Source organism: Haliaeetus albicilla, chromosome Z (assembly GCF_947461875.1).
Source record: "Haliaeetus albicilla chromosome Z, bHalAlb1.1, whole genome shotgun sequence".
Classification (NCBI taxonomy): domain Eukaryota; kingdom Metazoa; phylum Chordata; class Aves; order Accipitriformes; family Accipitridae; genus Haliaeetus; species Haliaeetus albicilla.
The window spans coordinates 3151970-3164416 of NC_091516.1; positions in this window are offsets into that span (position 1 = coordinate 3151970).

A 12447-nucleotide genomic window follows, 5' to 3' on the forward strand; every position below is an offset into this window, starting at 1 on the left:
TTAGGAGTGTCTTGGTATGCCTGAGTGTGCCTGAGGGTGAAATAGTTTGAGGGACCCAACTTAAAAGAAGGCTTTGGAAACTGCTGCCACAGTAACCAACAAGATTCATGTTAGGCACCCAAAATCAGCAATCATGGAAAATTCTGGCTAACATCCAAACCCCCAATACTGATATTTCCACAGTGCCTGTTGTCTATGGGTGTCCCTACTGACACCTGAGTCATCCCTTCAAGTCTCACATGCTGAGCACAAGACTCACAGTCAGCTCCTGCCTTACTTTCCCCCAGGGGTATATTCCATGTGTCTCTAGTCTCTGAGCAGTTTCCTTTCTGCTCTGTTATACTGTGCACTGAACTAGTTTCATTGGCCTGACCTGTGATTTGCTGAGCAGATGATGCTGAAGTCAGGGATGGAAGAAAATGCAGAACTGTGCTTCATCTGGAGCCCGCGGCCCACATGAGATTCTGCACTCAGGGGTGCAGCCATATGGCGGGAATCCTCTCCTAATCCTAATCACATCCCAGGTGTATAAATTTACCCCATATTTGAGCTCACAGACTTGCATACACTGGGAGAAAGGAAGGTCTTAGAATATTTGAGCAGCATCCACAGAATTTCAATAGTTATGGCATGATATGCAGTGAAATACCTGAAGTCCATCCCTGTATTCCTGGTGAAAATGCTGCTCAGGTATTTCTATGCATTTATATGTTGCTAGTTTGATTTCTTTTTGTGCACATCTGTCGTGGTTTAACCCCAGCCAGCAACTAAGCACCATGCAGCTGCTCACTCACTCCATCCCCCCCGCAGTGGGATGGGGGAGAAAATCAGGAAAACAAGTAAAACTCGTGGGTTGAGATAAGAACAGTTTAATAGAACAGAAAAGAAGAAACTAATAATGATAATGATAAGAATAATAAAATGACAACAGCAACAATAAAAGGATTGGAATGTACAAATGATGCGCAGTGCAATTCCTCACCACCTGCAGATCGACACCCAGTTAGTCCCTGAGTGGCGATCCCTACCCCCACTCCCCCCAGTTTATACACTAGACGTGACATCCCATGGTATGGAATACCCCGCTGGCCAGTTTGGGTCAGCTACCCTGGCTCTGTCCTGTGTCAGCTTCTTGTGCCCCTTCAGCTTTCTCGCTGGCTGAGCATGAGAAGCTGAAAAATCCTTGACTTTAGACTAAAAACTACTTAGCAACAACTGAAAACATCAGCGTTATCAGCATTCTTCACATACTGAACTCAAAACATAGCACTGTACCAGCTACTAGGAAGACAGTTAACTCTATCCCAGCTGAAACCAGGACAACATCAAAGTGGAATGGAGATATTTGGATACTGGAATATCAGTGTTGTCACACCATTACCTGCAATGACAGAAAGGTCATGTTGCTCCAGAGAGGCACTTCCAACATACCCAGAGATTGTCAGGCTGCATATTTATCTGAGCACAGGTAGAATTTGGCATGACAGCTAGGGCACCACTTCTCAGAATGGGTATCTTCTTCCTAACACTTGTGTGAAATATCTAAATAGACTGCCTGCATTTGAAAACGGTCTCCAATTAGAGACAATTCAGAAAATTTTGCTATTCTTGAAGAATTGCAAGTAGGGCCACTCTTACTCCAAAATAAGAGCACTTTGTTCATTCAAAGTGGGTTAAACTACACCAGAAGGACACACTCATGTCCTGGGAAAAGAGCATCAGCACACCGGATTTATAGTTAGGGATAAAATGTTGTAAACGAGTTCCAGAGTAACTTCACAGAAGGTAGGGCTTAAATGATAATGCCCTGTAAGATAAATGAATATTGTATTTCCAAAATAAAAATGCAGTGGGTTAAATCTTTTAAGTAAGTCTTTTTATTTCTTCCTGGATCATTTTTTGACACACTGTGATGACAGAGCCCGTGAAGCAAACATCTTGGCCTGAGTAAGCTGTGGGCCATGCTTGCACTGTACTTCATTTGCAGCACATTCCAAAGAGAGGCACTGCAGCACTGTTTGCACCTTGACAGCCTTGTACGGTTGCTCATTGCCAAGAGAGTGCATTGTGAATTGCATGTTTGTGGACCCAGGTCCAGAAGGCACAGCTCACACAGTCCATCTGGGGTGACAGCAAGCCATAACAGGGAGTAATGTGGGCTTATCTCCTCTGAGGTGCCAGTGCACTGGACCCCACCCAAAACCTAAAACTTAGTCCCAGTCATATTGACAGTGAGCTGGAACCAGTTCCTAAACAGAGCATAGATGTAGCTTGAATCCACTAAAATCACATTCCTGCTGGCTCAAGTTAAGAGAGGATTGGGATCCTCTAACTCACTGCTCTAGATGAAGAAATCACTATATAGCCCCCCTGTATTTATCACCAAGGTTTCTAAAGATAGGTTTTCATCATACAGCTACTCAAGGGTATTGAAGTAAGGTATCGTTGAGAGTCTCTAAAGCTAGGGACCCGAAGTCCTTATACAGAGAGAAAGAGAGACAGATGTATCCCCAGAGAGCATTTTGGAGATCCTGTGTTACTTTAGCACATTGCTACGTCAATGCTCCTAAATAATTTGGTTTGTGATATTTAAATCTTCTTTGTTTTTTCTCTTTGAGGCAGCCTGAAAGTCTTGGATAAAAAGGTGCTGGAGTCTCTCCCAGCTAATATTCTGCTTTTGTCTGGACACTGGCAATACTGTGTCTTGCTCCTTGCTATCAATCACATACAGAGGTCACAGTGCTGTTCCCTCCAGGAAATTACCCCATTCTTTGCAGAATAATAAGACCTTCCTGCACAGACTGTTTATTTTAAAGTCTAGGACATCAGAGTGCATTTCTGCCATAAATGTAATAGGGTCAGTGCTATTCCTCCTTTAATAGGCTTAATATGCTCTAGAATCTGACTACAGATTTCGATCCTTCAGGTACCACATACATGGCAAGTGTCATCAAAGTCAATAGTACTCACATGCCTGAAATTTAGCATGTGAGTCTGCAAAATGAATGGCTTGCTTTTCCTTTAGAAACTCTAAAGGAGATACTCATGTAGATATAATAATTCATTAAATTTGTTTCTTATTCAGTTAAAGTATTCCAATCAGACTGATTTTGAAGCTCTAGGTTTAATTGATTGTATGGATGTCTTGGCTGATTTCATTGTTAGGAACTGAAGACTGCAATTTATCTGGTCTTGCGCTTGCCAGTTCACCTCTGTATAGAGCAAGAATCACCCTTTGCTCACTTTGGGGTTGCTGTAGTGATTTTCCTCCATTTAGCAACATAGAATCATAGAATCGTATGGTTTGGGTTTGAAGGGACCTTAAAGATCATCTAGTTCCAAACACCCTGCCATGGGCAGGGACACCTTCTGCTAGACCAGGTCGCACAAAGCCCCATCCAATCTGGCCCTGGACACTTCCAGGGATAGGGCATCCACAGCTTCTCTGGGCAACCTGTTCCAGGGCCTCACTACCCGTATAGTAAAGAGCTTACCTCTAACCTAAATCTACCCTCTTTCAGTTTAAAGCCATTACCCCTTGTCCTATCACTACATGCCCTTGTCAAAAGTCCCTCTCCAGCTTCCTTGTAGGGTCCCTTTAGGTACTGGGAGGCTGCTATAAGGTCTGCCCAGAGCATCGTCTTCTCCAGGCTGAACAACCCCAACTCTCTCAGCCTGTCTTCATAGGAGACATGCTCCAGCCCTCTGATCATCTTCGTGGCTGTCCCCTAGACTCACTCCAAGAGGTCCATGTCCTTCTTATGTTGGGGGCCCCAGAGTTGGATGCAGTACTCCAGGCGGGTCTCACGAGAGTGGAGTAGAGGGGGAGAATCACCTTCCTGGACCTGCTGGTCACGCTTCTTTTGATGCAGCCCAGGATATGGTTGGCCTTCTGGGCTGCGAGCGCACATTGTTGTGTCATGTTGAGCTTCTTGTCAGCCAAAACCTCCAAGTCCTTCTCCACCGGGCTGCTTTCAATCCCTTCATTGCCCAGCCTGTATTTGTGTTTGTCATTGCCCCAACCCATGTGCAGGACCTTGCACTTGGCCATGTTGAACTGCATGAGTTTTGCATGGGCCCATGTCTCAAGCCTGTCAAGGTCCCTCTGGATGGCATCATTTCTCTCCAGCGTGTCAACCACACCACACAGCTTGGTGTTGTCGCCAAGCTTGCTGAGGGTGCACTCAATCCCACTGTCTGTATTGCTGACAAAGATGTTGAACAGCATCAGTCCCCATACTGACCCCTGAGGAACACCACTCATTACTGGTCTCCACTTGGACATGGAGCCATGGACTGCAACTCTTTGAGTGTGACCACCCAGCCAATTCCTTATCCACTGAGTGGTCCATCTGTCAAATCCATGTCTCTGCAATTTAGAGTCAAGGATGTCATGCAGGATAGTGTCAAATGCTTTGCACAAGTCCAGGCACATGACATCAGTTGCTCTTCCCTTATCCACCAACGCTGTAACCCCATCGTAGAAGGCCACCAAACTTGTCAGGCACAATTCACCCTTGGTGAAGCCATGCTGGCTGTCACCAGTCATCTCCTTAGCATAGTTTCCAGGAGGATCTGCTCCATGATCTTGCAGGGCACAGAGGTGAGACTGACTGGCCTCTAGTTCCCTGGGTTTTCCTTTTTTCCCTTTTTAAAAATGGGGGTTATGTTTCCACTTTTCTAATCAGTGCTACAGACCTGAAGTTCAATTGGTTACTGGCATAACTTAAACAGTCTACAGCATAATGAAGATTCTCTCTAACCAGGGGAGGCTAGAAGAACTTGATTTCATAAACAAAAGTGAATTAGCAGCATAATTTTTTTTCAAAGAAATAGACCGATCAATACCAATGAGGGAAAAAATTTATTGATGTCACCAGTGACTACTTACTTTGATTCAAGAGTCAAATGCACTTTTATTGATCTGTGCATGGACCCATTTTCTAGTAACCATCATTCTCCTCTTCATTCCTTCCAACCCTGCTTGCAAAGGGTTTGACTAGAAAGGACTGAGCTGCATCTCTTCATATTCTCCGTATCTTCAGCATATGTATTCTTCCGGCACTCAATGTCCGTGCATTGCACCTGGCCTCACAATTTCTCTGACCTTTTCCTTTCTCCCACCAGGCCTAATCCTGGCCTCCCAACCCCAGGGAGAATTTTGCTTCTCCAGTCTGATTCTCCTCTGTCTCCATACAGAGGCTAGCTGACTTTTCAATACCAAGGTGGGTGAAATCCAGCAGGGCTTGACCTGCCAGTCCCAATCTCTCTCACTCCTTCCTCAGGTATCCTGGTTGTTTACCGGTTCTAAGAGTTGCATTTTAGCTTGAGCCTTCACTTTCTACTATTACCTGTAGTTCTCGGTACTGCACCTTCCCTGTGCTTTCCAGGCTTTCCAGTTGTCTTTTACTTCTCCCACAACTCACCACATCTCTGTTTCTTCATTATCTCTTAGTCATTGATATAAGGTCATCAGAATGGCCATAGTGGATCTGTGCATCATCTCTAGCAGATAGATACATCATCTACAGTGATTGGACATGAAAAGTACTTTCCTGGCCCCCAGCAATACATTTTTCAGACATTCTGAAGCAGTCGTGATATTTTTGCATTTATTAAAACTAATAATTTCTCCTTCTTACCCTTTTTTATGTGGCTGTCTCTTTTCTTTTTATATATTTCTAAAGTCAAGCTCATCTATCATCTCTTCATCTAGGTGAATCATGGTATCTCTTTATCAAAGTCTCTGGATCCAGGTTTTATTTTTACTTCTGCAGCACCTACTGTTCTCAGCCAGAGACATGGGAGCAATTTGTACAAGGTACTGTTCAAACACAAAGCAAGTAGATAGATCTTACTCCAGTGCACTCACCAGTTAATTAAGATGAGAAACACAGGTGGGTAAAAGTAACGGGGAGTGTTTGGATAGGATGAGAGTGGATGGCTCTGCACAGTAATACAGGCATCGCAGTAAAACAAAGTTTTAAAGACATTTTTCTTTATTTACCCACTTCATTTCTGATATTGCTTTAGGTAAACAGTCACCTTCCCTGTGTTTCAGGATTGTTCCTCTGCTTGTTATCCTCACGGTGGCTTCTTTCTCTTGACTGCAAAACCAGACTGTGTAAACTTTCACTGGTGCTTCTCTCATTTTATTATGAAGAATCAAAGATTCTTTCTCCTGTTCACATCACTAAATCAGGGGAGCATAAAGAAGCTGGGAAATCTATTACCTCAAAAAAAAAAATCTTGTTTATGTTTGATAACTGAAGAATATATTTAGAAATATTCTATCTCAATAGTCCTTTTACGAATTCTAAGTCCCACTCTTTTGATGACCATCAGTTTTATACAGTACCCGAGGAGAACCTTTTCATGTACTGCCTTTGAAAAGAGTTTGTGGGTTTCTGGGCCATGCAACAGTCTGCTAGCTAATAGGAAATAATAAAAACTGAAGCTGAAACCTAAAGGGAAAACATGAGCTGGAGGTTAGGAGAGAAAGTGGATGGTCTAAACATGTTTTTCTGTGGTGCTGCTCTCAGACCCACTGGATTCTTAGAATTTAAGAGACAAACAAAATCAGACATATTTCAATGTATGTCTTAACAGATTCTTCCCTCAGCTCAGAATCATCTCTCATAAAAATATCACACTGACAGTCTCTTACTCTCTGTTTGCTCCATAGGCAAAAAGTCAAGAAATAAATTCTCATTTCCAGAAAAATCTGTGAGCAACTTTTAACAATTGTACCAAATGTGCTATTTTCATTTGAAAATACGCAACTTTAGCTCTTTCTTGAATGCAAGAAATGTACTTTGTACTATTAAAAATAGCTGTGATACTCCTTATGAAAACTATTCAATAAAGAAAGTTACAAGTTCCTTCTTATAAGCAAGCACACATGAATTTGTCCTTCCAACTTTTTTTCCACTTATTTTGTTAAATCCAGAAAAAATCTGAGTAAGTGGTTTTGGTTTTGGTAATTTTCCCGAAAACTAACCAAACATGAAAAGGGTGCAGAAAATCTTGGAAAATTTGTTTTAGATATGTGGTAACAATTCCTCCATTGTCTGTAGGCATTGTGATGGAAAGAATATATATCTTCAAAACTATGTATGGAAAAAGGAGTATGGAAATATTGAGGCAATCTGTAATAGCGGACAGCACATCTCAAAGGAAGGGTCAACAGCCAGACATCCACAAGCTTAAAGTTCTGTCTAACAGAATTTGACACAAAATCCTGAGTATTTCTCTCTTTATGACAGTATTTCTCTCTTATGCAGGAGAATATCACTGCTGCCTAATTAGCTCTCTGTTGCAGAAATGACAGTGGATGTCCTTATCACTGAGGAAAGAGCAGAAAGCACCGAACCAAATAGCTGCCGCTGTGGTGACACAGAACCATGTTGCAAAGGGAATACTAATAAGCCTCGACAGTACACACTGGAGAAGAGAAGACTTTGTTTGTATTTCGCAGTGTAGTGTAAAAAACAGCCCCAGTACTTGAGAGGAATCATTAACAGCATGATAAGAGGTCATTCAATACTGGCTCTGCAGTGCTCATATCAACTATTTTCTTTCATTTACCTAGAACTTAAAAAGAAACTTAAAACAGTTTGAAATTGGTATGCTTACGACTAAACGTACAAACAGCATGAAAGTGCAGCAATGCTCGGAACATTTTGCATTTTTTTACACAAGTAGAGCTGCTTTTATGTGGCTAGTGGCAGAATTTACCATAAAAATAGGTTTAACTACTTTATGAATGCTATTACTATTTTGTGATGATTACTGGTGTGTTACCATAAAAAGCCAGTCAAAGGAACTCTCCAAGACTCAATTTTGGAGTTTTAGAAAGCAGGCATTCCTTATTGCAGTGCTGGGTGCACGGGGAATAGTTCCTTCTAATGTGCATACAGCTACCTACAGCAAGTAAAGCTTATATTATTCTAATATATACATATTCATGACATTTCCTGGAATTGTTGTACATATTCATGTTATTTCCCAGAAATTATTTACATAGTGCCCACCCTTTGGGGCATGCACTATTAAATGGGTTGGTGGTCTTTTGGGGTCTTCGAAACCCTGTGGTGGTAATTTTCTTGGTGTCCACTAATTGAACCTCTCTTAGGGCATGCGCAGTGCGGATCATCTCAGGTGGTTCATCTCTTCTTCCTAGTTAGCTGGCCCTGGTAGGTTTTAATCACAAAGCTCAGCAAAACTTGAGGCTTCTTATCTATTTGTGCATCCTATTAATAAAGCTCAAGGTTTTCTTACATACCAAAAGTTTCAAAGTCACTCAAGCAAGCATAAATTAAGTGCTACAAAAATACAATGGAGTCTTTCAACTCCAGCCTTTATTTCAAGGCATCAGGTGGTTTAAGCCAAAAGTTGCATCTGTTCCACCAGACCAATGAGTATTATTAGAGCCTAGAATTAGCTTTCAGTAAAACTTAATACGTAGTTTCGAACCAAAAAAGAAAAAGAGGTTTCTTCCCTTTTTTCTTCCCATACAGGCAGATATATTAGGCAGTGTGTTAATTCCGATTGTTATAATACTGTTTAGGCAGTTTCAGAAGAATACGAATAAGAGGAACTGGAAGAGAGAAGGGGAAAAATAAGTTAGTCAACTTTTCTCATGGAGGAGGAAGAACTAAAGGAATATCCTACCTCCAGCAGGACGTTTGTTTGTTTGTTTGTTTGTTTTGGATGTTGTTATTCTGTTATTTTGTTTTTAGCTTCTAGGTGTGGAGATGCCCTGCAACATTATTAATGAGAAAGAAAATGCATACATACTACAGGCAAGAGGCCTGGTGGCATTCTGCCCTCTCAAGAGCACTGTCCTTGTTTTATGCCTTTTGGTCCATAAAGAAACTGATAACCTGAATGTTAAAAGTCAACGCACAAGTAACGGTTGTTACTGATTTCATGTGCATCATTAAATATTTCTCTACATTATTCACATGTAGCTTTATCCATTCTAACTGTCACTAACAGGCCCATGTCCCTCAATAACTAAGGAGCTGTGATGGATGACTGTGAAATCTAGTCATTTAAGAACACTAAGTGTTTCAGCCCTGAGTCTTAACTAAATCACACCCGCTGTGAATTCAGCACAATATATAGGAACACTGCAACAACAACCACCTGTAATTTAATATCAACATTGTAAATAAGCTACTTGACTGCAGACAATGCTGTAAAGGCCATTCATACACAGGTTTCCTGAAGCACAAATACACCAAACAAACTTAATAATCTGAACAATATAAATTCAACGAATAATCACCTCAATCTATTTCTGGAGGTCTTCGTTGCCAGTAGGTTGAAAAAGGAAGGAATTAAATGGAAAACGTGTGTTTTAGCTTTAAGCTAGGTGAGATCGTGAGTCTGCAATGCCTTCTAGGTATAATGTATTTTCAAATTTATTTGAAAAATAAATTCATACTTCTGTCTCCATTTATTTTTTTAAAACTTGGGCAAAGATATATTCGAAACTGTTGGGTCATGAAATGTGATTGCTGGAATATCAGGGTATGACACAACAGGACCATGTTGCCCTAGCAGAAAGACAGACTAAGGACCACAACAGATCTACATCACTACACCTGGTCAAATCCAGTGGTATTTTCTTTATGCAGTGTCAGATAGATAGGCATCCAAGCTCACTCAGAAGTAGCTGAGGCATTTCTGAAATGGTACAGCATGGCATGACACTATATGTCTCCTACAGTTCTCAGTTCAAATACACATCTCTAGGTCTGCAAGTATGGATGGCTATATGACAAGAATTTATAGAACTTGATTAAAGGGTTGAGCCAAACCTCTATTTTAATGAGAGCTTTGGGCTGTTCTCTCAGGAGGTGGAAATCTTGGTTCAAACCACGCATTCAGTCAGGTAGAGAAGGAGATAGATAGAATTTTGGTTTCGTCTGAAGACTGGATGAACTTCTTAATGTAAGGTCTATACTGTGTAAAAGACAGCAGCACCACTAATGCAACTGCCTCTTCCTACCTACTTTTCTTTAGTTACAGCCTAAACATTTGAAATATTCTGTTATGGAAATTGTAAATTAATCGTTTTGCCACCCTGGACATTTCTTCCTTGTTTTTTAGCTTTGGCAAATACTATTCACTGAATTCAGTCATTGAGACTGACAAAATGGTTGTCAAATAAACAATTGCCTAAAAACTGGTTAAAAAAAAAAAACATTTTGTCTAGCCATGCTTGTCTGGCAGTATGAGACAGATTTCTCTAAACAAATTGTAGTATTTACAGTGGATCTTGCATACAATTGAAAAATCTGGACATGCTTGAAATAAGGTATTATTTCAGGTGTATCACCAGCATAGGTCACACAAGCAGCAGTTTTAAGATTTTTAAAGCAGTGATACTGAGCAACACCGAGAAGGCAGGGAAATACTTTCCAACTGAAAAGGGCTAAATGGGACTGAAGAACAAGAGTTTGGGACTCAGAATCTGAGACCTCTTTTGTATATACTGGAGAGGCTTGCAAGGAGGAAAACAATTTCTTCAGTTCAATAGTTCGGTGGTTATGACACATGTCCCCAAATGGGAGAGCACATTGCTGACCCTCAACAGCCTGCAAAGACTTTACCCCACAGCTCCAGTTTTATAGCAACAAAGTAGCTTTAGGTACAGCAACCCTCTGCAATGCTAAGCCAGTGCAAAAGGAATGCAAAACTCATGGCACCAAAGAGAATAATCAAGAGAAATTCTGATTTTGACACTCCGTAGGAAGACTGTCTTGAGTTCTGTTTCTTATTCCCAGAGCTCATTTATTCATGAGCTCTTAAGTGGAAAACACACACATGGTTCTCCCAGAGATCAGAAACCATGTTTTTTCCTTATTCACCTTACCAGACAAAAGAGTAAGTCAGTCACAGGGTTCTTGCATTTCTCTCTGTGTATTGGTGCTTCCCTGCCTTCAGTCTGATGAAGAAACACGCTTTCAGGCACTGTCATGCTAAGCTGAAGGGACCTTGATCCTTAATCTCCTGTTTCCTTCGCAAGTCTTTTACTACTAAACTACCTTGGAAAGGTCCTGTCAACCTCTTCTTTCATTTTGGAGTGTTTTCTATTTGAACAGGGTATGATCTGATGGCATGTAAGAGGGGATGTAGGCAAAGTATTTCTGAATTGCAGAAGAACTTAAACATGATGGATTTCAGGCAACTTTGACAATTAAGTAATGCTTGACAGTGGTTAGTCTGTTTTGCACTTCCTAGAAAGTCCCAGCCATGACACCTGAGCATGGTCTAAGTTTGCTCATGGTAGCATAGAAAGTCTGTAGATGAGCAAGATGAGCAATGAATTGAACCCACACCTAAGATTTCAGTGGCAGTTTTAAATTTTCAGTTGAAATTTGGGTAACTCATTGAACAGCTGGAGACAGTATGTCAAGTAAAAATATGAATGACAAATTGGACTCCCTCCCTGTAGAGAAAGTAGGTATCAATCCATAATGAAACTTTTCTTAGCTGCAAAGGAGATTTAAGCATACACAATAAGAATTGTATTACAGCCATTCCTATTATTCAAAATCCTAACGCCAGCTGGTGTTCAAATTACTGAAAAAAAACATCTTTGTCAGTTCAGAGATAGGGAGATTAGTGTTATGTGAATAGTACATTATAAGTCCAATTCTCTGCTGTCAGCAAGGGTTTTTTCCCTCAGCAGCAGGATCCTAAATTGCCTTTCTATCTGATTTTCTAACCACACTAATTAAACTTCAGAACCTGATTTCATGTCCTCATCTGTGCTGCTACCTTAGCCAAAAGGGGAAATGCTATACTATGTAAATGACAGAAGAAAGCACATTTCACTGGAAGAGGACCTCAAATCTTCTTCTGCACCAGAGGCCCCGTGAGAGACAGCCTGGAGCAGGAGCTGGAGCTAGCTGTGGAGAGGAGAAGGACACGGGTGAGCAGCTCAGTGATTTCTGTTTACCAGTTCAAAGGGAATAGCGTGTTGAGACTATCTTTACCACCTGAAACAAAAATTAAACAAAAACCCAAACCAACAATTAAAAAAAAACGAACAAAACCTGAAACTGCCCCACTTGCAAAAGGAAAAAACCACAACACACTTTCTGTGCTTTCCTATGCCTATGGCTTCTCTGCCAGAGGGACTAGGAAATGACTATATCACCCTCACTTGACTTGCATGTTAGGCTACAAAGCATAAAGAGTGAGAAAACTGCAAATACAGGGTGGGGGGGTAAAAGGTAATAAATTCCTTTTGGCCTGTCTATAGTGACAGATGCACAGACGTTTGCTCTGAAGACTGATGGCCCCATTCCTATTTACACCACAGTTCTTTGACCATCCCTCTGGCACCGTAATAGCATTACCCTGGGTGGAAATTACATTATATGACTTTGTGCCTGCTTACAACAGGCCCTTTTAATTCAGCCTACAGAA